The sequence below is a fragment of the Hesperophylax consimilis genome, chromosome 10, assembly GCF_061612785.1.
Source record: "Hesperophylax consimilis isolate HC1 chromosome 10, BYU_Hcon_1.0, whole genome shotgun sequence".
Classification (NCBI taxonomy): Eukaryota; Metazoa; Arthropoda; class Insecta; order Trichoptera; family Limnephilidae; genus Hesperophylax; species Hesperophylax consimilis.
Window position 1 is genome coordinate 25801463 of NC_142845.1, and position 27927 is coordinate 25829389.

At 33.0% G+C, this 27927-nt stretch overlaps 1 protein-coding gene across 1 annotated transcript in view; it reads left to right on the plus strand.

Annotated features, from left to right (window-relative positions):
• The window catches only part of LOC149420522 (serine protease inhibitor dipetalogastin-like), a 137079-nt gene that overhangs the window by 103269 nt on the left and 5883 nt on the right, over positions 1-27927 (plus strand). The gene's annotated exons all lie outside the window — the stretch shown is intronic.

Here is a 27927-nt window from a genome sequence, read left to right on the forward strand (position 1 = left end):
TACAATGTTTGTACACAATTATAATTAATAATAATGATATGTATACTTGTATTTACATTGTAAATTAAACATATTAAACATCGTGTTGACAAACTGCTTAATTGCAGTTTAACAGGATATTACTTTTAAAGAACAATACATCAATCAAAATGAACAATCTAAAAAATAAAAACGGATTTATACTCACAAACACAACATTTATAAAAAACATCATAAGTACACGAACACTACACAAGACAACATAATAAATTATGCACATAAATAGAGTAAAGACGAAAGTGGTATGATGAAGAGCCACCTTTACAATCTACTTCCCGATAGCCTGAAAACTGAGAAAAGAATAAACATATTTAAGAAAAAAAAATGAATATTAAATCAGTGAGCCAAATCCAAATGTACTTACATAAGCACTGGTTGACGTGCACCCGGAGTTGCTGGACTTTTCTCTAATTTCAATAAATATATTAGCGAACCGTAAATTGCATAACACAAACACACCAACACAAACAAATAGATCAAATATCAATAAAAAACCGACTCAACACAGATTTACAATAAAAACAACCTCGGAAGAGGAAATTGACAAAATAAAAAACCGAATTGCTCCTGGATTAGATGAGATAACAACGGATTGCATTAAGATACTAAAAAATGAAATTTTAAAACCTATAACACACTTAATCAACCTTAGTATAACACACTCCTGCTTTCCTAGTACTATTAAAAAAGGACTAGTTATCCCCATTTATAAATCCGGAGACAAAATGGAAATAACTAACTATAGACCAATCACTCTGTTAAACTCGCTTTCAAAGATTTTAGAAAGAGTATTAAAAAACCAAATTATAAAATACCTAGAAGAAAACAAATTAATCTCGGATAACCAATATGGATTTAGAGACAAAATAGGCACAAAAGAAGCATTGGCATGTACAATAGATTATATACATAGCAACTTAGATCAAGGGTACAAATGCATAGCGATATATCTAGATTTAGCTAAAGCCTTTGACTCAATCTGCCACAATCCACTTTTTAAAAAATTAGAAAACATGGGTATCAAAGGCAAGGAACTTCAACTATTAAAAAGTTATATGAGTAACAGAACTCAACAAGTCAAAATTAACAACCATACTAGTAAACCACTGCCGATTACATATGGAGTTCCACAAGGAAGCATACTAGGGCTCGTTCTTTTTACTATTTACATAAATGAACTTTGCAGCATGAAAATAGACGGTGAAATAGTTAGCTATGCTGATGACACAGTTTTACTTTTCAAATCTAAGGATTGGAATAATGTATATAACATAGCAAATTTGGGAATCTCGCAAGTGAAAACATGGCTAGACTCAAACATACTTACACTTAACATATCAAAGACAAAATTCACAACATACAGTATAAATAGCACGGGACAGCCAAAAAACAACACAAACACCATAAAAATACACGAATGTTTAAACACCAACATCTGCGATTGCCCTCCTCTAGAAAAAACAGAACAAATAAAGTATCTAGGAATCGTAATTGACCATAACCTTACATAACCTTAACAATTGAAAACAATATATTTTGCACTTTGCCAATCAATAATAGAATATGGAATTATTGCTTGGGGAGGAGCAACAAACTCGGCTATCAATTACATAGAAACCGCACAGAAAACGATCTTAAAGGTAATACTAAAAAAACATAGACTGACTTATTCTTTTCTTTTTAAATTTATTACTTTCTCTTATGTAATATGTAGATTAGATTTTCATATTATAAAATGAAGGCCTCAGCACGGGCAAGCCACCCAGTGAGGCCTACATTACTGGAAAACATAAATTGTAAAAAATAATGTACCAAATAAAAAAAAAATTTAAAAAAAGACTCCTCCCATAAACACGAGCTCGTGGAGCTCAACTTATGGAGAAATAGAATAACGAAAAAATTATGTATACAAGTCTGCATATTGTTATCATTTATAATGTTAAATAATAAATAAATAAATAAATAAAATAATAACTTTTTAGTGTGTAGGTACAGCGAAGTATTTATATTTGGGTTCCATGACAACTCAACACAGTGACAATTCAACACACTTTTAAAAAGTGATATAAAGTCATTAGACGCGATGAAATTTTTTTTTAACCTAACCTAACCTACTTAACCCAGTTAATAAAATTTTGTTTCATAACTTTCCATGACTTTATATAAGTTTTTAAAGATGTGATGATTTATCCGGTCACCGTATATTAAAATGGTATTAGCGTAATATATTTATAATTCGTCCGTTGTAATGTATTTTTTTGTGGCGCCTTTATTCAAAAGTAAAGCGAAGGGGTTAAAACGGAGCTCGCATTGTTACGCACATATATATTAAATACTTCTTTATTGGATTGTTACCTACAAGATCTTTTACTGATGGAATCGAAATACGGAAAACAAATGAAGCACTTGTTCGCAGTACCTACACTGGAATATAGCTTCACTATTTGGGCCCCTTCTACACACAAACCATATTCCTAGAAATAGATAAAAGTGGTTTACCTGTTTGTATATGAAGGAATACACATACTATAAATTCCTGTATCCCTCCTTGTTCTTAACAGGAATGTATGAATTTCAACACCTTGGAATTTGTTTTAGTTTATGCGCCGAAAGCGAAGAATCAGAACGCGTCAATCACATAGCGACTGAACTGCATTGGCCATCGACATTTTCAACGTCACTTACTGTACAGTTCAGCAAATAACTTTTGACGAATGTCATAAAATAGAAAAAAATTCCCCATGACCGTTTAATATTGTAATCTGTATCTTAATCGTAATCTTAATCTTCTCCGTAATATATTGGTGTACTAGCGTTTTATACACAATAACGGCAGAAGAAAACTAGATAATTTATTAATGAAAACATTTTTTAACTTTGCATCGTGATGAAAATTATTGAAATTACCTACAAACTAGGTTACATACTATGTTTTGTCGTGTTAGATAATAGTTATTAGTTCCTAATTAGGCAGATTGAAATCATTCAAAGATGTGGGTTTGTCTGTCCCATTGAAAGCTCATGAATGGTACAAGATGTGAAACTTTTAAAATGTCATTTGGTTAATGTAATATCATTTAAATTTGAGTTGAAGCTCACAATGTCGTCTACAATTCTTTGAATTTTTCACTGAAAACAACATCTAAGAACATCAATACATCATAAATTTATTAAAAAATAATTCATTGCCTCTGTCATAAATTTTAAAATTTCACTCTTTGAAAGATATTTTCAGTTGCGATATTTTTTCGTTTCCATAATTTTGTTAGCTAGAACCTCTTGTTACCTATTTAAGACATCAGAAATGTAAGAATGTAAATGATAGTTAGAACTTAATCAGGAATTGATTTAATGCGGAAATCTTATTTAATTACCATAATACTACATATTAGAGACGAAGATTGAGAGATCTCCTATCAGTTGAAATAATAAATTATTTTTTAATAAGGGTAAACATATGTTTACAAGACATGGTTTTATGCAAAGCACAAAGGATAACAAATCCAATCAAAAAGCAATAATTGTTCAATGAAATACTAGTATTCATTGAATTATTTGACGGTTAAAAATAATCCGCACAGTAGTTCCGTGCTCCTGACCGGCAATCAGAAGGTGCGGGTTCTATTCCTTTTTTTTTAATTTCCGACTTTATGTCCGGATTAAATCTTCCCCACAGGAAAAACTAAACCCTTCCACACACTTTTCCACAATTGATCATCTAGTCAATCCACATTACGCAAGTGCATTATATAAGCATAATAAATACAAAATAATACAAAAACAACGCGTCAAATAACCAGAGATCAAATGGGAAAATAATTCACTGACTCCAGATATTTTCATATCAGAGGGTTCGGCTCGGTAGAACTTCTAATTGGACCTATAAATCCTACTGATCCCTCAGTATAAATATTTAAAAAATCTTTCGTAATCCTACATGTATTTAAATGACTGATTTTTGCATTTTTATGTATAAATTCTTTGAAAGATCTAATACGCCTAAATTTTGAATGAGAGAGCTAGGTATAACACCAGTAGCCGAAATAACAAATGGTAATATTTTTATATTCTGAGAATGCCAAATTCTTTTAATTTCATTTCCTAAATCTGTGTAATTTCTTATTTTTTTAGAAACATATTTTTGAATATTCTATTTAATTCCCATATATAACTATTATTATTACATATATAACTCCACCGTTTACATATCAATATTATTATGCAACCCGTACTCAAGACGTGAAAACAAATTTTCTTTGATTGGACATAATGGTTTCTAAGTTGCCAATCCAACAACTGAAGGGAACTGAAGGCTAATACTAATTCACGGCAGATTTGCAAATAGTCGTAAAACTATTTAGTCTTGCGGTGTTGCCAATTAGACCATTACACGTGACACCTGACACATTGGTGTATTCTACATTAACCACGAGATCCATCAAACAAGATTTGTAGCAGTCAAAGTCACAAAGACGTGGATGTGGGTAGTCATCGACAGTTTTAACTATTGCCTATTTACCTGTGTACCTACCCGCTTTACTACTTACTCGGCTTCGTCATTCACATCGTTAAACATGGAAGGAACGTCTTTCCTTTTTTTATAAAATAATTGATATTTCAAAGCTCCGTAGATTTTATGGAAATTTATAGGTATAACTACCAGTACCTACCAACAACCTGGCAACTGCTAACAAATAATTCAACGATTCTAAATACGTCAAGAAATATAAGTATATCAACATTTATGTTTATGTTAATATTCATTTGTTTTGTGGTGTCCAAATCAGTAAAATCTAAACTTTTTTCTCCACATCAGTATACCTTTACCTAAAATACTTGGACATTTTATCCAAAGTGTACATGTTTTTATCATTTTTTATACTTTCCATTAGTTTACGTATTATTTTGAAGTTTCCACCAATACCAGATTACTAGAAGTCGATTTTTTTTGTTTTTAGTTCAGAAATTCTGGGACTAACTACCATTATATGTACTTCTCATTGACCGGAATACTAATGGAGGGTTATATTGTGGATTCTTTAGTTAAAATTCTCAATTTATCACTTAAGGCGAAGCCTAATGCTAAATCACTATTTCGATTAATCTTTATAACGAATCGGTTTACATTACGAATACCAAAAATATGCTTTGGATATATTGAAGCTTTTCGTATAGTTTTCCTTGAGTAGAATACAAATATATTTTTTAATTACTCAAAAACATATATAAATTAAAGCTACTAAAAAATTGTTTTTTCAATAAAAATTTATGAACGCATTAAAGAAACGACTTAAAAATTATACAAAATTATATCTAAGACTATCTGTAACAGTTTTCCTTTATTGACTTCTTTGCTTTCTTACAAAATTGTTTACAAAATAAATAAAAACAAAGTTTTTGCTTGAAATCGAAACTAAACTCCGTTGTTTGTCAAGCGATTTTAATGCCTATTACTTATATTCATGACGATATAAGGCATACCAAGAAAATACACATGTTTGGCTTGTAGCTTCCTTTTAATAAATACGAAAGATTGTTGCTGGGGCAGATTAGTGATGTAATTTTTTTAAAACGGTACAATAGTAAAATAGTTTTATATAATTTTAAAAACTATTCCTATGTTAAAGCCTCTAAAAAGAGTGTTAAAAAATATATACGAGTATTATGGTCACGGAATGGAACTAACGGATTCCATACCAAATATGTTAAACAGGATTTTTTCCAACGCTGGTCCAAATTTATGTAAAAAATGTATATTTAAAAAAAACACAATGTAATCTTTTAAAAAAACCACCAATTTAATCTTGTGTACCTAAAATTAATTACGAAATCAGAGATTCATATTGAATGTAGAAATGGGACATGGTAAAACACACTACCCTTTGAACTAGATAGTTAATGAAAAATATATACAGACTCGACAGTTGTATTTAACAACTAAATGACGTAATTTAATAAATTTTCATGTTAAAAAATATAATTTTCCATTATTCCATAATACGTAACTATGAAACAACAATGTCCGTACACCACTAGCTGTAATCTTCCGCGATTCGTTTCTCTTAATAATTCGAACTATTTACACTCCTTTGACTAATAATAATTAAGTAAATCTCTTTAATAATAATTAAGTAAATCAACTATTAGGAATCGAAATTAATGCACTACACGCTTAAGATATCCTCATTTATCTATACAGACAATAAGTTCAGAATCCAAAGGTAGAGCTGTCTCTGCACTGAAGTAACTAACTTGAAGTTGGTTAACCGTTCCAATGGAAATAGTAATAAAAACTCGACGATATATTAAATTATCTAAAAAAATTCTTCTCAGTAATATGAATAATCACGCAAACAACAAACCAATATATCACTAAATGCTAATACATTCCAGAATTCAGATACGATATCATAAAGTTAAAGCGTGCTCTTTCAGTATTCTTTCAGTGTCCTATAATGCCTCAATAACACATTCAAAGAACGATGAATTCGACGCGGATCAGATATGGCTCGGATTTACTGAGACTTGACCACCACAAAGCTGCGGCATGATACCATAACGCAGTCAGAGGGTTTTGAATATAACATCACAATGACTGGGAGTTAGGCATAATCTATCTATAACCGTCCTCAGTGATTCTTTTATTGGTTCCATGATAACTCAACACAGTGACAATTCAACACACTTTTAAAGAGTGATATAAAGACATTAGAAAAGATGATTTTTTTAACCCAACCTAACCTTACCTAACCTACATAACCCAGTTAATAAAGTTTTTTGTTTCATCACTTTCCATGACTTTATATAACATTTAAAAAATGTGATGAATTATCATTGTGATGATTTATCCGGTTACCCTTTTTATTATATTATAGGCGTGATATCCACGTAAATACGTTGTAACAACAGTGTGGGACACAAAGTAACCTGCGTTTGAATGAAACGTATGTACCCATCTAGACCCTTCAGAATATGTACGTAACATGAAAGGCGTATATTATAACCTAACCTCGATACGGGCTTAGTCCTAGTAAGGTTGATTTTTATGAGAAAAAACATGATTTATGTATAGTGAGATGCAATAAATAAACAAAATAGCTTGTTTACCTACTATTATATATCAGCGCCAAAATCGGCTTACAAAATGGTAAAACAATTTTTAAAAATCCGATAACCGCAACAAATTACTTTCTCATCCTCATAAAAATGGTATGATAACGAATTTCAAAAATTAGCTAACACGCGAATTCCTTTATTGAATTCTAAATAAAACAAATAACATCACATAATTTTTTTCTGCACCCGAAAGTGTTTCGAAAAACAGTTACGTTTCTTAATTATTAGTTTATTTGAAAACTGTATTGCATTTTCTATAAATAACTTTTTGACTGTCCATCTATCTCTTTGAAATTCAGTTTTTCAGAAAATTGTCTCAATTTTCAGACAAAGCCTCGTTAATATTCGTATAATTTAAACTCTTTTCATAGAACTACATCTCCAACCTTCAGATTCGACTTCTAGATCTCCGACGCTAAATTTTTGCCGTCCGTCAGCTGAACTATTTTCATAATAACTTACTTGTTTTTTGCAAAATTATGTTTTTGTAAACAGTAACGTCTTACCAGATAAAGTGTTTATATCTTTTTACAAATAGTATGGTAATTTACCATAAGTAGCTTCCCCGAAAGATAGTTGCATTCAAAGAAAAAAAATAGTATCCTGGATACGTTTGCGAGTTATATTTTTTCATAATATTTTCTATTACCTGAATGCAGCAGAAATACAGCCTCCGCGGTCGAAGGGTAAGATTCTTGACTAGCAATCAGGATATCGCGCGGTCAAATCCCGAAGTGCGCAAGTAAATTTCACTTGGTTAAAATGTGCTACTTCACAATAGTCAATTTATTTAAAACAATCAATAGTATTGTAGTAATTTATTTTGGGGGTGTTATGCCGTGTTACGCTACCTCCTTCTTTAGCCAACGTTTCGGACACTGTTCTGCTGTCCGCAAAGAATGAGGTAGCGCCAAACGGCACAATACCCCCCAAAAAATGACTAGTACTTTTGGCCGTGAAAATTTCAAACCATATTCAATTTATTTATTTATTTATTTATTTATTATGTGCATCTATATAAAAATGTTTACATATTTTCTTTTTGACTTTGCCTGTCTCACTAGGAAATCCTGTGCCGATAAATAGTAAATCATATAATAGTACATTTGCAGAACGTTCGGAAGAATTCAGAATTGAAACGTTGCTTGAATTGGCTTTAGCCGTGTTTGGTGACTAGATCTGAATAGCCAGGACTTTCCCACCTCACAAAAACCCCGAAATTGAGGATGCCATAGTCTCACTGGCTCTAGACGGTCAGGAGCAGTTGGGACTCTTGTGCGGTATTCAGATTTGTTAAATGAGATCTTTGAGGCTTACGAAAATTTTTCCGTCTTTATGTTCGGGTTAAATCTTCCCCATAGGACAAACTAAAGCCTTCCACACACTTTTCCACAAATGATCATCTAGTCAATCAACATTATGCAAGTGCATTATATAAGCAAAATAAATACAAAACAACACAAGAACAACACGTCAACTCACCAGAGATCAAATGGGAAAATAATTCACCGACTCCAGATATTTTCATATCAGAGGGTTCGGCTCGGTAGAACTTCTAACAGGGCCTATAAATCCGACTGAACCAATTATTGGATTTTTATTTCAGAGATTTTTGTTAAAATAAATTGTAAAAATTGGAAGTACTACCGTTTTACGAATATCAAGAATAAACAAGCTTTACATGGGGATGCCAAGTTGTTTTTGGACATTGTGTAGTGCATGAAAGAAAAAAAAGATTATGACGAGAATATTTTAGTGAAGTAAGAAGTCGGGACTTTCCAGAAAGACATGACACAATTAAGCGAATCAAATATTTTCATCTCGTGAAATCAAAATGACATTGAAGGAAGAAAGGAGTGTTTGTGCTAAGATGGAGATTTATTTTATAAACACCTCTTCCATTGGTCATGTTAAGTGATTCGCTACGTTTGTTGACTTAGCAGGGGTGCCCGGGTTCACGGGGTGATGTTTGTCTAGGTCTTAGCTGTGACTACCCACCTACTGCGTGTCGGGCCAGATCGGGAGAGACCGGTTGAGGGAGACCTCTTGACCTCTCCAACAGGACTCTCTCGACCCATCGCCTTGCACCGCAGTTGTAGGGATGGATTCATGCGTCCGTCTCTCCTGGACACACTAGTATCTAGATTCCTACCCACCCTCACACCTGTTTCCTTCCCAGAACTTCCTCTCTTTCCTCTCTTTAAAACAACCTTAAAATTGGATGACAGTTATTTATAGAATCATTTTTCCGAGTGGATTACCAATTGAAGGTTGGTTCTACAACTCAGAACAACGAAGGCCCTGTGCTTGCGCGCTCTTGTGAAATTGTCGGGAACATACAACTCAAAGGGTTGTACGATATCAGGAATACCTAAAGATATGGCCTTTCAGAAGGTTATGTACTGTTTTCAGTAGGGTTGCCAGATGGTCCAAATAATCAATCAATAATAATCCCTTTGATTTTTTTTTGGTACAATTTGTTGAAAGTCAAAGGGTCCTTTGATAATCATAAACCTCCTTGATTTTGGCAAAAAAAACAAAGAAAATTTCTGAGGGTGAACACAATGAAAATATATAAACATTAAAACTTTTTTTTCCGACCTTATGTCTGGGTTAAATCTTCCCCATAGGAAAAACTAAACCCTTCCACAAACTTTTCCACAAATGATCATCTAGTCGATCCACTTTATGCAGGTGCATTATATAAGCAGAATAAATACCAAACAATACAAGAACAACACGTCAAATCACCAGAGATCAAATGGGACAATAATTCACCGGCTCCAGATATTTTCATAGGGTTTCATCAGAGGGTTCGGCTCGGTAGAACTCCTAACTGTGCCTATAAATCCTACTGATTCCCTAAACATAAATTTTTTTAAAATCTTTCGTTATCCTACATGTATTTAAAATAACTGATTTTGCATTTTTATATATAAATTTTTTGATAGATCTAATACGCCTAAATTTTTAATGAGAGAGCTAGGTATAATCATATATTTATTATTACTATTGGTAAGCAAAAAATCACCTTTTAACGTATTTGGCACTAGATGCTACTGCTTTAAATAATCGTTTATTGACTGAACTTGTATCTTTAAAATCAGTGCAATTGACATTTAAATTGAAAAAAACAAGTAATTCGCTTTTTACATATTCACATCTAGCCTTATTACCCTTATTAACACTAAAAACTCTTTTTTTTATTTATTTATTTCTATATAATATTTGCAGTGTTCACATAATTATTTATATTTGTACATGATATATTTCAAACTTATAACTATAATATGTTGTGTGTAAGGTAGGTTTGAAAAGGTGAAACTGTATGTGAGTAATATTGTATGTTCATTAGGGAGTAAGTAAAATTCACTGGTCCCCGAATTATTGAGCCGCTTTCTAAAATGCTACGTACTAAGCAGTACCTACATGAATTCCCATCTACCCTATCTGCCTATGGGTAGGGGTCTGTGTGTAAATGACGTTATAAGTATGAAGTTCGTACTACGAATTAGTTTACTCCTCACAGTAATTACCCAGATCTATATTCTAAATAAGTTAGTGGGTTTATTATTATATTTCATTCTGTCACAAACATGCAACCTTCACTCAACCGACATGTTATTGGTTTATCTATAAACCTTCAGAAGAATGTCATTTACATTGTTTTCTTGTTTTACTGCCCATTGTGCTAGAGTTACGATTATACATTTAAAATGCCTATACGTTATAAGACATGAAATAACAGTGATATTATGTATAAAATAATACCAACATGATGAGGCATTATTATCCCAGTAAACGCCAGAATAATGATGTCAACACGTCATGTTGGTTTGCACGGAGAATGAGGTGAATCAGAACAAATATACGGTGCAACGTAATGCATTATGCAAATTTGCGCAAATACTAAACTGATAAGAGATTCCTTGCCATAGAAACACGAAGTAATGGCAAACTGGATGTTGGCTTCACGAACTCAAAACATAAATCACTAATGGGCATCCAAGATGTATTTGGTTTTTCGTGGTTAGAACAACTAATGAATTATGAAGTCGAATGCATTTTGTAATTATGGCATTAAACTAACGTAAAAAGCTTTTGGTCTGCAATAGATATTTAGGTATTCTGGTCTTCAATAGACATTTAGGTATTCTGGTCTTCAATAGACATTTAGGTATTCTGGTCTTCAATAGACATTTAGGTATTTGCATTTGAAAACATTTTTCTTCCTGCAAGAAGCAAACATCTTATTTTCATGAATTCACTCGTTCTTAAGCCTCCGCATACCCAATTTATACCAATTTATAATAAGTTTCTCGTTAACTATTTAAGTTTAAAAAAATGTTATTTTTTAAGATAATATCCATACATTTGTTATGCCGAAACGTTAATTATATGAAATTCCCTCGATGAAAAAAATCGCAAAATTAGCTCCAAAAATTATTTAAAACACGTTTTGTTCAGTTATTTAATATGTTATAGGCATGAAAGAATGCACAGTGTATCTTTAAATGAAACTGAAGCATTTGTCGAGATTATTTTTAATTTCAATCGAATCGGGTTTTATTAAATATTTTCAGCATTTTCACTTAAGACGATGCCATACGCAGTAATGCAAAATCGTGGTCGCCTAGAAATGTTTCAGATGCTTTAATTAAATACTGCGAGTAGAATACATCTTGGCCTTTGAAATAATAGAGTATTTTTTAGATAAGTCTTTTTATAAGCCCACAAAAAAATAATGTATAAGGCCTATGAAAACTGCTTTAAAGTTCAAAATCTCCTACTTACGAACCCATTTTCGGTTATGATTTTATTGTATAATGTGGCAAATTAAGTAATTTATAAAATTTTTGAAAAAAAATTAAATATTTATGCCTGAACATCCACAAAATGAAATAAAAGGCACTTTTTGGCCATGTTTTTTTCTTGCATAAATCAAAACAGGCTGATGGTGTTAAGCGGGAATTTAAACCTTATCGCCATTTACGTAAGGGTTGTTATTGATAGCGGCTAAATTTAAAATATTGCACGACGTAGTGGATCGCCGTAATTATTATCGTTTTTTTTTATATTAGCGCTCTCCCTCTAACATTCGTATTTACATAATATCTCCCTTTCAAACCGAACGCTTACTACGGGCCTTAATGTTATAGACAAAAGTCTGAGATACGAAATATCAAAAGGTTTCATATTATTCGAATGTCCTAAAATGAGAAATATCTTATATTCAAAGGCCATCCACTGCCGAAACGTTTACACATGACATAAGAATCTACTTTAGCATTGTTCAGCGGGTACAATATGATATATTGAGACAGCAATCACAACAAATGATTTCATTCACCATCTCGTCGTGCTTGGATAGGCCCTAATTTAAACACAGTCGATATGATCTTATTTATATGCGGTAGAACGTCACTGTTATATTCACCTTTAGCGGTGTCACCGTGTTGGCATGCAGAATGCGGACCGCCCAGAACACGAACTAGATCCAAGGTACCTATTGATGCATTGATTGCATATCAAAAATCGGCTTCAAAATACTCAGGCACTAGTGATGCGCAATCGGGAATATTCCCCGACTATATAAATTCCCCAAAGTCGGGAATTTATTGATATATTTGGTGAAACATCTGTTTGCTCGCCTAGAGGGTGTGACGCTTCATTCGGCCAACCTCGCGACTCGTCGGCTCTTTCCGCCCGGCCGTTAAAACTCTGTGCGATATATTTTATTCTTATCACGAAAATTGGCAATGGATTTATTTTAAATTTAATGTTGATGTATTTTTAATTTGTAATATATTTAATAATAATAAAAGATTTTTTTTAAATGTAAAGACTTGTTTACTTTCATTTTCACTTCTTTCAATAAAAATCAATTTCGATGTTTCTCATCTTCAGACGTGACAGCTATTATTTTTTTGTTAAGAAAGTTATTCTGAATGAAGTTATCTTTTTTATGAAAATCTATTGTAGTTAATAACGATAATATTACTAGTTTTACGACATATCCAAAAATGATGAAGTTATGAGCTTTCAAAATGAACTTGGGTAAAACGTATGCAATTGTGTCTCGTGATGTCACACGAGACACAATTGCATACGGGACAATTCGGGACAATTCATAATTCGAATGAAAGTGCTGCAATTAATATGAAACATTCGTAAATAACATGAAATGTCATTCTAGGAGAAAACCTCATGAAGATGTCATGTCATCCAGTTAATATGAAACATTCGTATAAATAACATGAAATGTCATTCTAGGAGAAAACCTCATGAAGATGTCATGTCATGCAGTTAATATGAAACATTCGTAAATAACATGAAATGTCATTCTAGGAGAAAACCTCATGAAGATGTCATGTCATGCAGTTAATATTAAACATTCGTAAATAACATGAAATGTCATTCTAGGAGAAAACCTCATGAAGATGTCATGTCATGCAATTAATATGAAACATTCGTAAATATCATGAAATGTTATTCTAGGAGAAAACCTCATGAAGATGTAATGTCATGAAATTAATATGAAATATTCGTAAATAACGTGAAATGTCATTCTAGGAGAAAACCTCATGAAGAAATCACTATTTAGACGAAGATTCTCGCAATATTACCTATTTCGGGAATATTCCCCAAAAATAAATTCCCGTTGTATCGTTCGAAGTTGTGAATATCACAAAACTTTCTAAAAGAACTTGTATTTTACTTTATCCTCTGTCCATGCATTTTTACGACCTCAGTAACTGAACGGCAAGTTTCTAGGTTTTGGACCCAAAATTTCATGAATTTTCAATATATAGTAGATTGGACAGTGGTCACTTATCCCAAAATCCAGTTTCAATCCAGGGAAACTTTTTAATTGAATTGTATAAACTTAGATACAGATCCCTGCTTTTAAATTGCGGTAGATAAAACTGTATTTGGGGTTTGTGACTTTTGCCTGAAAAATATATGGATCTCTTTCCAGAGTGGAAGGTACTATCAGTATCACCCCGGTGACAATTCAGAATCGTAATGTTTCTTGAAATGGTTTTATCTATACTTAGAGACCAAAACTGAAAGGCTAAGGACGGGTTCTTTCACCTAATTTGAACAATTCATCAAATTTCAAAGTTGATTTTTAAGCTCTGTGAAGGTTACGTGTCTCTTCCTCTCATCTAAATACAGGGTTTTCCAATAAGAGGTGTTATTTTGAATAGCCCGCTATTTCGGTAGATGTTACTTTTGAAGCTGTCATTTTTTGACATTTGACAAGTAGAAACTACGCCACATGGAGCAACAGTTACGGTGAATGGATTGCGCTATCGAGAGATGATTAATGATTTTTTATGGCCGGAATCGGATGGTATTAATCTGGACAACGTTTACTTTCAACAAGACGGCGCTACGTGCCACACAAGCAACGAAACCATTGATCTTTTACGATTGAATATCAAAATAACACCTCTTATTGGAAAATACTGTATAATACATCAATGGTATAAACGCAGTAATTTCAAAAGAGTTACTGTTTTTTACTTACAGAAATAGAAATAAACGTTTATATTTACCTACAGCGGTGAAATTGTGATAACTTAGAAAACAATAATATATTCAATAGGGAAACGGGTAGATAATATTAAATTATGTCTTAGGTGAAACATTAGAAATTCGATACCTAAAAACATCACACATTCATCTCATTTTAGCTAATTTTAGTAATTGCGAGTTCATTCTGTGTTTTTATTTACCATGGCAGAATAAGTTTGTATCGTAAAGTATTCCAGGTCAACTAAATAACCAATCACACGAAGAAAACTTGCTGGTATCAAATTTTGCTACATTATTAAGAATCTCTTCAAATTATTCGTAATCCGGTTAAAAACGGGATTGTGAATAACGAATAAATTGATAGTTTTTCCGTTAAACTTTTAGTAAAAGAGAAATTAATTATCACGATGTCGGAACGCGTGTTTATAAAAAATCACAATAATTGCGCTTTTCGTCACTATATTTATTTATTTATATATACGCCTAAAAAGGCTTTTACATAGAAGTGATACATGATGCAGTACAATAAGAGAATAAGTATTATACAGGAGATATTGACAGTAAATAGATGTAATCCATTTTAAAGAAGGTAAAAAATACACACTTGTAAAATTGTGATTACAAGTATAATGAGAAAATATTAAAAAATATGAAGCAATATTAGTAAAACGTAAGAGTAACATAAAGTAAAAAAGAAGTTACAACAACACTACATATAAGATAAATCATTAAAACTAATTTACCAACGCTACTCTAATTTGTAGGAATCAACAAAGTGTTGGTGTAGATTATGCTTAATTCTATAAATGGAGTCAATAAATAAATAAATAGCACCCCCATACTTGTTGCCCAGATCATGCATCCTATTGGTCAGTGAGTGTGTCTGTTAGTTGGTCGAGTATGTATTACAGAAGAATGTTATATTTTGTCTTGTATTCCTAGTCGGCACATGTAGTTTAATAGTGGCAAGTATGGCAGGACTATCAATTAAGTTGTTAATGACTCTGTGTAACACAACCAGGTCTGAAATAATTCTCCTGTCAGACAGTGTTATTAGATGCAATTGATTCATCAAACTGACATAATTAATGTAATCAATAGGAATTCCGAGCTTAAAATTTACGTACTTAAGAAATTTGTGCTGAACTCTTTCTATATTATTGGAGTGAACTTTATATAAAGGGGACCAAATAGGTGAATTATACTCCAATTGACTTCTGACTAATGAAATATAGAGGGTTCTCATACAATCTATGGACTTAAAATCAGTTAAAGTTCTGCAAAGGAAGCCAAGCATCTTTAAAGCCTTATTAGTTATATAGTTGATGTGTTCAATGAATGACAAGTTTTCAACGAATATTACACCCAAGTCACGAATATGTGATACTGGTATTAATTTAATATTATTTAATGTATATTCATGTAATATATTATAACGAGTTTTGGAAAATAGTATTACTTGACATTTCTGAATGTTCAAAAATAAAGCATTTTGATCACACCATTGATGAAGTTGTTCTAAATTACTCTGTAAAATTTGACAATCGTATACATTTCGTATTCTTTTATATTTTTTTAAGTCGTCAGCAAATAGCAGAATTTCTACATCATTAAATTGGTCAACAATGTCATTGATGAATAATAAGAAAAATATTGGGCCGAGGTGGGACCCTTGAGGAACCCTACTTGTGTCCTCGAATATATAAGATTGTACAGAATTAATCTTTACACTAAGCACCCTATGGCTAAGATAACTAACAATCCAACTCAATAATTTACCTTTGATGCCCAACAATCGAAGTTTATAAATAAGTATGTGATGTCGAACCTTATCAAAAGCTTTACTAAAGTCAGTGTATATACTGTCCACTTGTTGTGTGAGACCCAAAGATTCAGATATGTAATTTTCATAAATCATTAAATTACTTAAGGTAGAGCGACATGTGATGAAGCCATGTTGGTTAGGAACAATAATGTTGTTGATAGGTTTTGGTTTTACAATGATATCTAGGACTAATTTCTCAAAAACTTTCGGTAAAGCAGACATTATACAAATTGGTCTATAGTTTGATATATCGCTTTTATCTCCTTTTTTATGAATAGGGGTTAAATAACTCTTTTTCCACTGAGCTGGAAAAGAACCAGAACTTAAAGAATTGTTAAAGAGTTTATAAAGAGGATATATCAGACTACTAACACAGGTTTTGAAAAATATTGGAGGAATACCATCCGGTCCAGCAGATTTATTGCTATCTAATTCTTTTATGACTTTTTCTATAGATTCTTTTTTGATGAAACATTGGCTTAGATTTAATACCTCATCCACTGAAATATCGGGAATCGTATTGACACGAATATCTGTGTCGTAAACACTTTTAAATGAATCAGCAAATAGATTAACTATACCTTCGATACTGTCGGCACATTTTTCTTTTAAGTACATGTTATTGGGAAATCCACAATATATATGTATATGTTATCAAGGCATGGCGCAGGTGCATTAAATATGAACACGTGTTCCAAATATATTAGTAATGTAATAAAAGTTTATCAGGAAACAAACAGCCATCCCGCTTTTAACCGGATTACCAAAAATTTGAAGAGATTTTTAATAAATCAGCAATACTAATTTTTTTCCATGCATGTACGACTTCTTTTAACCTTTTTTTAACTGTTTTCTTACGACTTTCGCTGCATAGAAAACAAATTTCCTAGGACATCATCTCCTTTATTTCATTAAAAAGATCCTCCACTTAGCATCACCAAAGATGACAGGCCATGAGGTAATCATTTTCCACAGGGCTTCCAGCGTGGAGTTAATGTAATGCATTTACATGGCATACTCGATAAAACTTTACGACTCTCATTAAACTCATTTCAATGATGTACGAATTAACGAGCTGTCTTTGCCAAGTAATTCGATAATATCCGAATGGAATCTGCGTATTCTGTACATAATTGTAATTACTTGGATGTTACCACTGTAAACTCTAAGCTGTGCGCTTTCTGATTCGGTAAAGCTCTTAAAACTTGGCATCTGGAATCATGTCAGACACAATATTATTCTTATGTAATATCGAGAGTATAAAATAATGATCCCGTGTGTAGTGTGTTATTATTCTGGCTGCATAACATTTGCATACCCGTGCAAACATTCCAAACGATGCGAAACATTCGTTGTGTGTGCAGTAGATTGCAAATTTTCTGTAAATACGTTTTCATTTACTTAAAATAGAGCACTTTCGCTTTTTTTATACATATAAATAATTTTCATCTCATCACAGTCATCACGTCTTGTGACTAAGCACGGACAGACAAATGATGGCTTAAATATTGAATAATACCTTTTACGTATGTATACTGATCTCTGTTTTAATAACACCAGTTTAAGGCGATGCACTGCGTCGTGTAATATTTTAAATTGAGCCGCTATCAATAACACCCCTTACGTAGATGGCGATAAGGTTTAAATTCCCGCTTAACACCATCCGCCTGTTTTGATTTATGCAAGAAAAAAACAAGGCCAAAAAGTGCCTTTTATTTTATTTTGTGGATGTTCAGGCATAAATATTTAATTTTTTTCGATCATTTTATAAATAACTTAATTTGCCACATTATACAATAAAATCATAACCGAAAATGGGTTCGTAAATAGGAGATTTTGAACTTTTAAGCAGTTTTCATAGGCCTTATACATTATTTTTTTCTGGGCTTATAAAAAGACTTATCTAAAAAATACTCGAATTTTCAAAGGCCAAGATGTATTCTACTCGCAGTATTTAATTAAATCATCTGAAACATTTCTAGGCGACCAAATTTTCAAATCAAAAACACATGATTTTGCATTACTACGTATGGCATCGCCTTAATGTGTTATTTTGATGGCGTAGAGTTGTACAATTATAGGCGCGCTTTTGCTCTAACATCTCGCCGAAAGATTTTTCCACTATTACAACGCGATAATCAATGTGCGTGGACCGGATTTGGTAGTTTTCGGTCGTTCGGCGTTAGAGCGTTGGTAGCCAGGGCGTATAAAAGTGGAACCGATTTTTCCGCTTCATGTCTCATCTAAACGTGAAACATCAATGTTTGAATGTGGTATCTTTTCGAACCATTTGTTTCACCTACAGATAATAGAAACAATTGAATTGGGCCATGAATCATAATTATTAGTATTATTATATAACCCCTCACACAACGCGTGTCGCCAACATCGTTCACCCCGGACTACTGCAAATCGCATGTACCCACTGCGGCACCCCGCCTTAGTTTCTACCTACATACCAAACGCATCAGCGGAAGTTGATGATAATATAGCCATTTTCAAATATTGAATGCCCAATTCATACCCGTACTTGAAAACTGCACACAGCCTATCTTTAGTCATAGAACCATGCACGCCACTGCTAACTGCTAAACATAGCTTAATCTATTTCACCTGAATGCTATATTATATTATCATAGCTGATACTGAGAAAATAAACTAGGTTTACATACTGCATATTATATTATTTCTTCGGGTATACAATGTGTCCAAGAAGATTCGTAGTACGTAAAATACAAATCACATTTAGGAGGGGTTGATTCACAGAATTTGAACATGTCATTAAATTTTAAGGATCTTTCCCCTCTTGGTGGCAGGGGTAAAATATAATTGACTGAGTTTTTACTCGACCATTTTGCATATCGTCTGTCTGTAATTTTTTGATACATTCCGTGTTCGTTTCGGGATGGCTGGTGTAATTTAATTTAATGTAAATTCGTTCAATAAAAATTATTTTTTCTAATGTAAAATCATCGTGTTTATTTGGACTTACTTATTCACTTTTTTTTTCAATAAAATGGTACTTACCTGCTTGAACAAAGTTTGAAAAAATAACTGTTTTTGAGATATCAACGTTTTTTTGGACAAATTGTATTAAGTATTCAAAATATATTTTTTTTGCATAAAATATATTATGTTTTATAAATATATTATAATTAATCTGATGGGTATTTAAGTATCTATCTACTTACAAATTTTATGATTTCAGAGGAAATTTTGGCTTAGGTTTTGGAGAAGCAGTAGACTTAAAATTATTTAACTTAAAAAGTTGAAAATTAAAATTTAAAAATTAAAATTAAAAATAGAGGGCTGGATAGACATCCCTGGTCAGTTATTGTATAGATTTTGCTCTGCAGGTAAGTGATAATTAAATACAGTCATCTGTGCATTAAGCGGCTGGATTCATCTGAATTATATTGTTGGACAAAAGAGGGCACCACTATTCCTGTTTGGTCGATTTAATACTAAAAGATTTAAATATTTTTGTCACAAGAAAGTGACAGTACTTTTAGAATTACAATGTGTTAATTCAATTTTATTCTAAATTCCACTCTCTTAAGAGCTTGTCGTGACAGATCATTATTTCATGGTGTAAATGCAAGTTTTTATTGTGCTGATTGCCGTCCGCTGCCGAATTTGGAGATTAACCTTGAGAATAAGGAATCGCTGCCAATCTCAATGCGAATGATATATTCGGTGAGTTCTCTGTTTTTTTGTATTTGGTGGCTGGATTTGTTACGCTTCCTGCAAAGTGAATTTTGTAATCAATCCATTTTTTCATAGGGAATTCCCTGATGGTCTGTGTGGCTTACAATCCAGACCATCACCGGGTTTATTATATTTGACGCGAGGCTTACTGTTTACAGAACTAACTACTAGTAATTATGAAATAAGTTCTACTTTGGTCTACGTTGACGCAAATGTATGGGATCGTTTAATATATTACACGATTTGCTTACCGCGGTACATTCAATTATTCGATACCACGTACCTAAAATTCCTTCCTGCTACAGACTTATTACATTGCCTTTGTTTGCACTACTTTATGAATCTTTTGACATTAAAGCATTATAATGATATGCACCATAATGTTTACACGAACCAGATACGATGATGCAATTAACATTCCTTACAAATGTTTGCTCGAAGCAAGTGCAATAATTGAAATGCTAACAGCGACTGGGTTCTGGTATACCAAAGTTAAATAGTTGCGCACGGTGTGTCGAGTGCCGATACTGCCAATCCAAATGCAGTTCGCGTACGCACTATACATAGTTATCAATTTATTATATTTGCCCATTCTGCTTCTGATAACCGCATAATGCTTTGGGAGTCTCGGATTTATCGTGTAATGGAATCATTAACACAACGTATAAAAGTGGAAACAATTTTTCGCTTTCGTCTCATGTAAACATGTTTGGTTTGTTCTAGTTTTTAATGACTGTACTTGTGCAGAGTTTCAAGGATTACCTGCTTTCAGTATCGCTCTGGTGAAAGATCACCATTCTTTGCTTTAGATGTGTTTGGTGAATATGTCTGAGCCAGGTACTTGCCAACCTTATTCCCCAATTTCCTTCCTTTTCCCACTTCCTTCTGCCTTAGAACATACCCTAATTGAGGATGCCATAGTGCCTACAGGATCACTAGTTCCGGACAGTTGGTACTCTAGTGCTTTTTAAGATTGCTGAATTATCTAATCGCAATTGAATCGGCAATTGCCTATGGACTTTTTTATGTGAATACCGCATTAGAATCCTAACTGCTCCCAAACGTCTGGAGCCAGTGAGACTATGACATCCCCAATTGGGGCATGTTGTGAGGCCGTAGGTAATGGGGATGGGAAGGAGATGGGCAAGAGGAAGGTGGGACAGTAGTGGAACTGCTGGGAATCTGCTACATTTCGACCCTCCGCGACAATGAATTTTTTTAAATAGCCGTCGCTGGACGCCTTTCAGATGTGAAACATCGAAATTGATCTTTATTGAAAGAAATAAAAAGTAAAGTAAACAACACAAATAAATATACTACACAGTGCGGTTAAGCTGTACCGTAAAAGAATCATTTTTAAATAAAGAGATATCACAGATAAGAAAGCCTTACTGCACAATAACAATATTTAAGATTAGCTCTAGGACAACAAAACATCCCTCTCATACTCCCTAACTCTTCGGCAAGCCTTCCTCGCACAGAGTTTTGGCGGCCGGGCGGAAAGAGCCAACGAGTCACGAGGCTGGCTGAATGAAGTATAATTCCATGCAATAGCGTCTTGCTATGCAAGAATCGGTTTTAAAGATGTTTCACATAAAAAATTGCAATAATGCTTTCTTCATTTTAGCTTCGAAATAACACCGTGTCCAAGGCATTTTGGGACGTACCGATTCCTTCTTCCGTCCACTTATGCATAATTTTCTTCCCGACAATTCTTTGTCTTTCCAGCCGTTCTGTAAAAACCAACCATTCTACACGTCCAAAACATTGATCATCAGCACAACTCTGAGATCTCATCTCTTCTGCATTCAATCTGTTTCACCCTTCCTCTACCAGATCCACGATTTACATATGCACTCAACACTGTGATTGTTATGTATAATTACGAAGAATAGATATCTGGTATCTAGAGGGTTCCGTCATAATATTTTAGTATCAACCACTCGAGCAATGGATGTTCAGTTTTTTTGATTTGGCCGTTCGATTTAATAAATATCATTCCTCAAAATATTAGTAAAGAAACATAATATTTACTGCTTACTGCGGTTTAAAGGCAATGAATCCACGTAAATGTCAACATTTATTTCATATTTTTAGGTTCTGTATTAATTTGGCAAAAAATCGTTTGAGTGGAAATTTTCATAAATTAATTAAGTTTATTACACGTGCTGTGAAGAATAACTGTGTTTGTGGTTGTTAATCGTCTTCTAGATATATATATATATATATATATATATATATATATATATATATATATATATATATATAATATGATTATATTTGCGGATGATACAGTTCTTCTAATAAAAGGGAAAAAATGGGCAGAAACATTTAAGAAATACGAAGACACAGTAAACAGAATAAAAAATGGCTAGACTACCACTCACTTACACTGCTAATGAAACCAAATTCATCACTTTCAAAATACAAAAAAACTAGGATGGAAAACAGAACTTAAATACATTACTCCCATCACTTAATTGAGTATTTTAATAATTGTTCCTCATTGGAAAACGTTGACCATGTAACTTATCTAGGTGTAAAAATTGATCAAAATTTAAAATGGACTGAGAATATTAACTATTTAAATAATAAAATTTTAAGTTATTTCTTCAAAACCATCAGGATTGCCCTTAGTAAAAAAAGACTCTGAGAAAGATCTACATAGATCTTTGTCAATCGCTCTTAGAATACGGTATTATCGAATGGGGAAGTGCAAATGACAATATCCTAAAATCACTCATTAAAACTCAAAAAGCCATAATGAAACTTATTCTGAAAGTCCCTTTCACTGACGAAATCTTCAACAAACTTAAAATCATATCACTTAAACAACTCTATTCTAAAACAATACTCCTTTACATTCATAAATGCAAAACACAAGAAATAACAACCAACACATACATATATTAGAAACGCTAGATCTCAGTGTCAAAAACATATCCAACAAGCAACTACAAACTACAAAATTTGGGCAAAAAAATTTCCTGTGCTATGGTACTAAACTCTACAACACAATCCTACTCTCATTCAAAACTCACAACAATATTTTAACATTTAAATCTCAAATAAAAAGCTGAATACACGACACAGGGAGATCAGAAAGACGATATGACTGAATCTGAAACCACTCAACTGAACATAAAACACCATAATAATAATAATCAATTTATATATAAAGATGCAAAAGTCGGTCATTTTGAATACATGTAGAATAACGAAAGATTTTTTTAAATATTTATGTTGAGGGATCAGTAGGATTTATAGGCCCTGTTAGAAGTTCTACCGAGCCGAACCCTCTGATATGAAAATATCTGGAGTCGGTGAATTATTTTCCCATTTGATCTCTGGTGAGTTGACGTGTTGTTCTTGTATTGTTTTGTATTTATTTTGCTTATATAATGCACTTACATAGTGTTGATTGACTAGATGATAATTTGTGGAAAAGTGTGTGGAAGGGTTTAGTTTTTCCTTTGGGGAAGATTTAACCCGGACAACAAAATCGGAAGTATAAAAAAAAAATATTGGACAATTTTTATAGCGCCGCTTTTGTAAGTTATCACCTCAGGGGCGTAATATACTTTTAATTATTTCAGAAAAAAACACAATTAAATTTATTTATAATTACTTTATATTACCCATACTACTAAATTTTAATAATATGTTAATTACTCGTAGGTATCTATTTGTTACAACAACAAAAATACCATAAAACACTTATTATTATTATTATAAACTAATGACATTCATCTAAGTGATAAATCTAGGGCATCATAATTTAAGATCGGTTGTCAATCGAACTGATAGAAGATGGGCAAAATGTCAATGAGATGAGCATTTAAAAGTACATATGACGCGGGTTCCTAATTGAATGCATGTGCGACCATTAACAGCAAGGTTGTCGTTAAAATGCATTATCGTTTTACGATTAACTCTTCATTACGTAATGCATCTGTGATCTTATATGTGTCCATGAGAAAATTGAAGACATATATATGCAGCCAAGAAACCAAACGTAAAACTTAAAAGCTTCATGAATGGAAATCAGTTTGTGCCGGCCCTGAGCCAAACGGCCCCTTCTCACAACTAGTAGACGCCTATCACTACAATAAATAATATTCGGACGATTTGTATTTTTGTTAGGCGCCGTTTTTGTGAAAAATCACCTCAAGGGATGTGTTAGGATAATATCAAATAAAATTAAAATCACCTCAATGTGTTAGGACTGTTAGGTGTTAAACCATTATCAATTCGGCGCCCGGAGTGGACTGCTTCAATTGCGCCCGTATAAGGCCGGGCCTAGATGTGTAATATTGTTTATTTATTTATGTGTGTCTTTTGTTTTAGTTTTTCAAATTAGTTTTGGCAACTTTAGGCCAAAAACATACTACCTAGCATACATACAGAACTCTATTAGACAATGTACATACTGCTCGTGATGCTAGATTCAAAGGGCGTAATCTTTCACTTATTCCATTGGCTAAAACAACTTTTGACCAAAGAAATGTTAGATCGTTTTCAGTAAAACTACTCAGTGCACTTCCACCGGCCATTAGACGAACACAAAGCTACTAAATTCACTTCCACCGGCCATTAGACGAACACAAAGCTACTAAATTCACTTCCACCGGCCATTAGACGAACACAAAGCTACTAAATTCACTTCCACCGGCCATTAGACAGAACACAAATCCTGCTAAATTTCAACCCCAAATCTTGAATCACCAGCAAGACAGATCAAACAAATTTGTATGTTGATTGATATTATTTATATTTTGATTGTAATATAATGTTATATTTCAATCTGCGATTGCGTTGTAAACTTGATTTATATTCACTTTTTTATGTAAACACACACAGGAACGACTGCGCGGCCTTTAACATACAAAAAAATTAATTTGGATTTGAAGCCAAAATACCCAACTGAACAGAATAATAATTTTTTTAATCAAAAGGTATAGCAAATATCTACTACGGGTATGTGCTATGTTATTTATTTGTGTTTTAAATTATGATTTAAGAATTCAATTTTTCAATGTTTCAATGTTTATTTTGCACAATCGTAGATAAGCACCTACTACCTACCTGTATTTTAGGCGTATATTATTTCTGAAATGTTAGGGCATATTTCTAGCCTTGTTGGTGCATACTAATATTTATTACTAATCATCGAGATCGACCGTAAGTATAAGCTATAATGTGACTAAGCAACGTAATTAGGGAACCTATTTTGGCATTATCATTATAAAAGCTAATACCTAGTTCCTCACCCATCTGCAAATTTCGCGAAGTAAGACGTTTACTGTGATAAAAAAAATAAAAAAAAAATATATATATTTTTTTTAAGAAAGTCAAACATTCTCTATTCACGGAATTGTAGGAGTTCACTGTTGTGAATTCCTACAATTCATAGATTTCAGAGTTTTTTTTATTTTAACCTACTCGAGCAACTAGGCAAAATATATTATCCTGCAACAATAACTTTCGTACCAACTATCACATACATGCACCTATTTCTCGCTTTCACACACTTGGAAACAAATTCACCTTAAATATCGACATATTTAATATAAGTTTGGCTGTGTTCAAGAGATACCTGAATGACATTTTTACGTGGCATATTAAAAGAGCGATTGCGTATATTTGTTGTTTTCTTGTGGATATGTTGTGAACTTTAAAAAAATGTTATTTTTGTGTTGATGTTTTAAAAATAAAAACCTTCTGTAGTCACTGTATTATGCAGTAAATTATGTAAAATTTAAGAGCCCACCAGGGGGTTTAAATTAATAATTAAATAAATAAATATTTCAAAATCTCCTACTACCATCATTGCAAGCGTAAAATTTTGTGACGTGGTGGAACACTTGACCGGTTATTATATAGAATTATTCTGTTATCGCTATTTTAGATATAACATGTAATTAAATATCCTTGACCTATTAAACTAATGAGTGATTTTAAATAGGTACAAAACATAATGTTTTTGATTTGGTCAGTAAACCACCAAATATATGATACCGGCCGCGTCTCGTGCCAAAACGTGCAGGCACGAAAAATGCATATGTATTGATATTTAAAAACAGTCGCTCTTAAAGCCCTCCCCCAAAAAGGAATACTAGCGATAGTAAATCTCATCAACACAGCCCTCAGACTGCACTATTTCCCGAAAAGCTGGAAACACGCGCACGTCATTCTCATCCCAAAACCGGGAAAAGACCCCCTCTTCTGCGAAAATCACCGTCCAATCAGCCTTCTATCAAATATTGGTAAAATCTACGAACAGATCCTTTTGACACGGCTCCTCAAGCACATTGACGAGGTTTCAACATTACCTGAAGAGCAACACGGCTTTAGATCAAATCACTCCACCCTCCATCAACTCCTCAGAGTCTCCGAAATCATTATCGGAGGCTTCAATACCAAGCGATCAACTGGCGCCATTTTCCTGGACATAGCCAAAGCTTTCGATAAAGTATGGATAAACGGCCTGCTTCTTTCGTTATTTCGTTAGTGCTTATTTCGTTAGTGCTAGTTCTTCCTGTAAGAACTAGCACTAACGAAATCTTCACCAATCTTAACATCATGTCTATTAAACAACTATATTCTAAAACTATACTCATTTACATTCATAAACACAAAACACAAGAAATAACAACAAACACGTACAATAGAAACACTAGATCTCATGATCAAAAACTTATCCAACAAATAATTACAAATACAACTTTTGGGCAAAAAAGCTTCTTATATCACAGTATTAAACTCTACAACAAAATACCACTCACACTCAAAAACCTCAACACTTTAACATTTAAATCTGAAATAAAAAGCTGGATACTTAACATAGGAAGATCTGAAATAGAAAATTTACTGAAATCAAACACAGACTAAAACAGAATCAACTGAACTATACCAAAAAACAGTACCTTACTTATTTTAAAATTACTTAAAAAATATATATATACTACATTATACTTTGTTGTAATATTAATTTCTTATAATTAAATTATAATATGTAAATGACATCCTCAGCACGGGAGATCCCAGTGAGGATATCATTATATCTATGTGTTAATAAGAAAAGAAGACAATAAATCATTATTATTATTATTATTCTCAAACTCCACGAAACAGGCATCGATCCCCAACTACTCGGTGCCTTCAAATCATTTCTACGCCATCGTACTTTTCAAGTAAAATACGGTGGCGCTCTCTCAAAAAAACGTTTCATGACAGCAGGGGTCCCGCAGGGCTCTCTGCTTTCTCCAATCCTCTTCAATGTCTACACTCACGACATCCCCCTCTCTGAAAACTCAAATTCTCACAAAGCTCTGTACGCAGATGACACCACAGTTATGGTTAGATACTGTTCACCCAGGATGATTACTTACCGACTACAAAAAAACATAGATTTACTCCAAGATTGGTACGATAAATGGCGTATAGACGTGAATCCCTCAAAGAGCGTGGCCGTCTTTTTCTCTCGTAGAAAGGGCGGCCGCGCCCCGCGAGAGGAAATAACGATGTACGGCCAGACTATACCATGGCAAAAATCGGCCAAATATCTTGGAGTTACACTTGACAGACGACTCACATGGACAAAACACATAAATATCACTCTACAAAAAGCTAAAAACACATCCAACGCCCTTTACCCGTTGCTACACTCAAACTCAAAAACTTCCATACAAAACAAA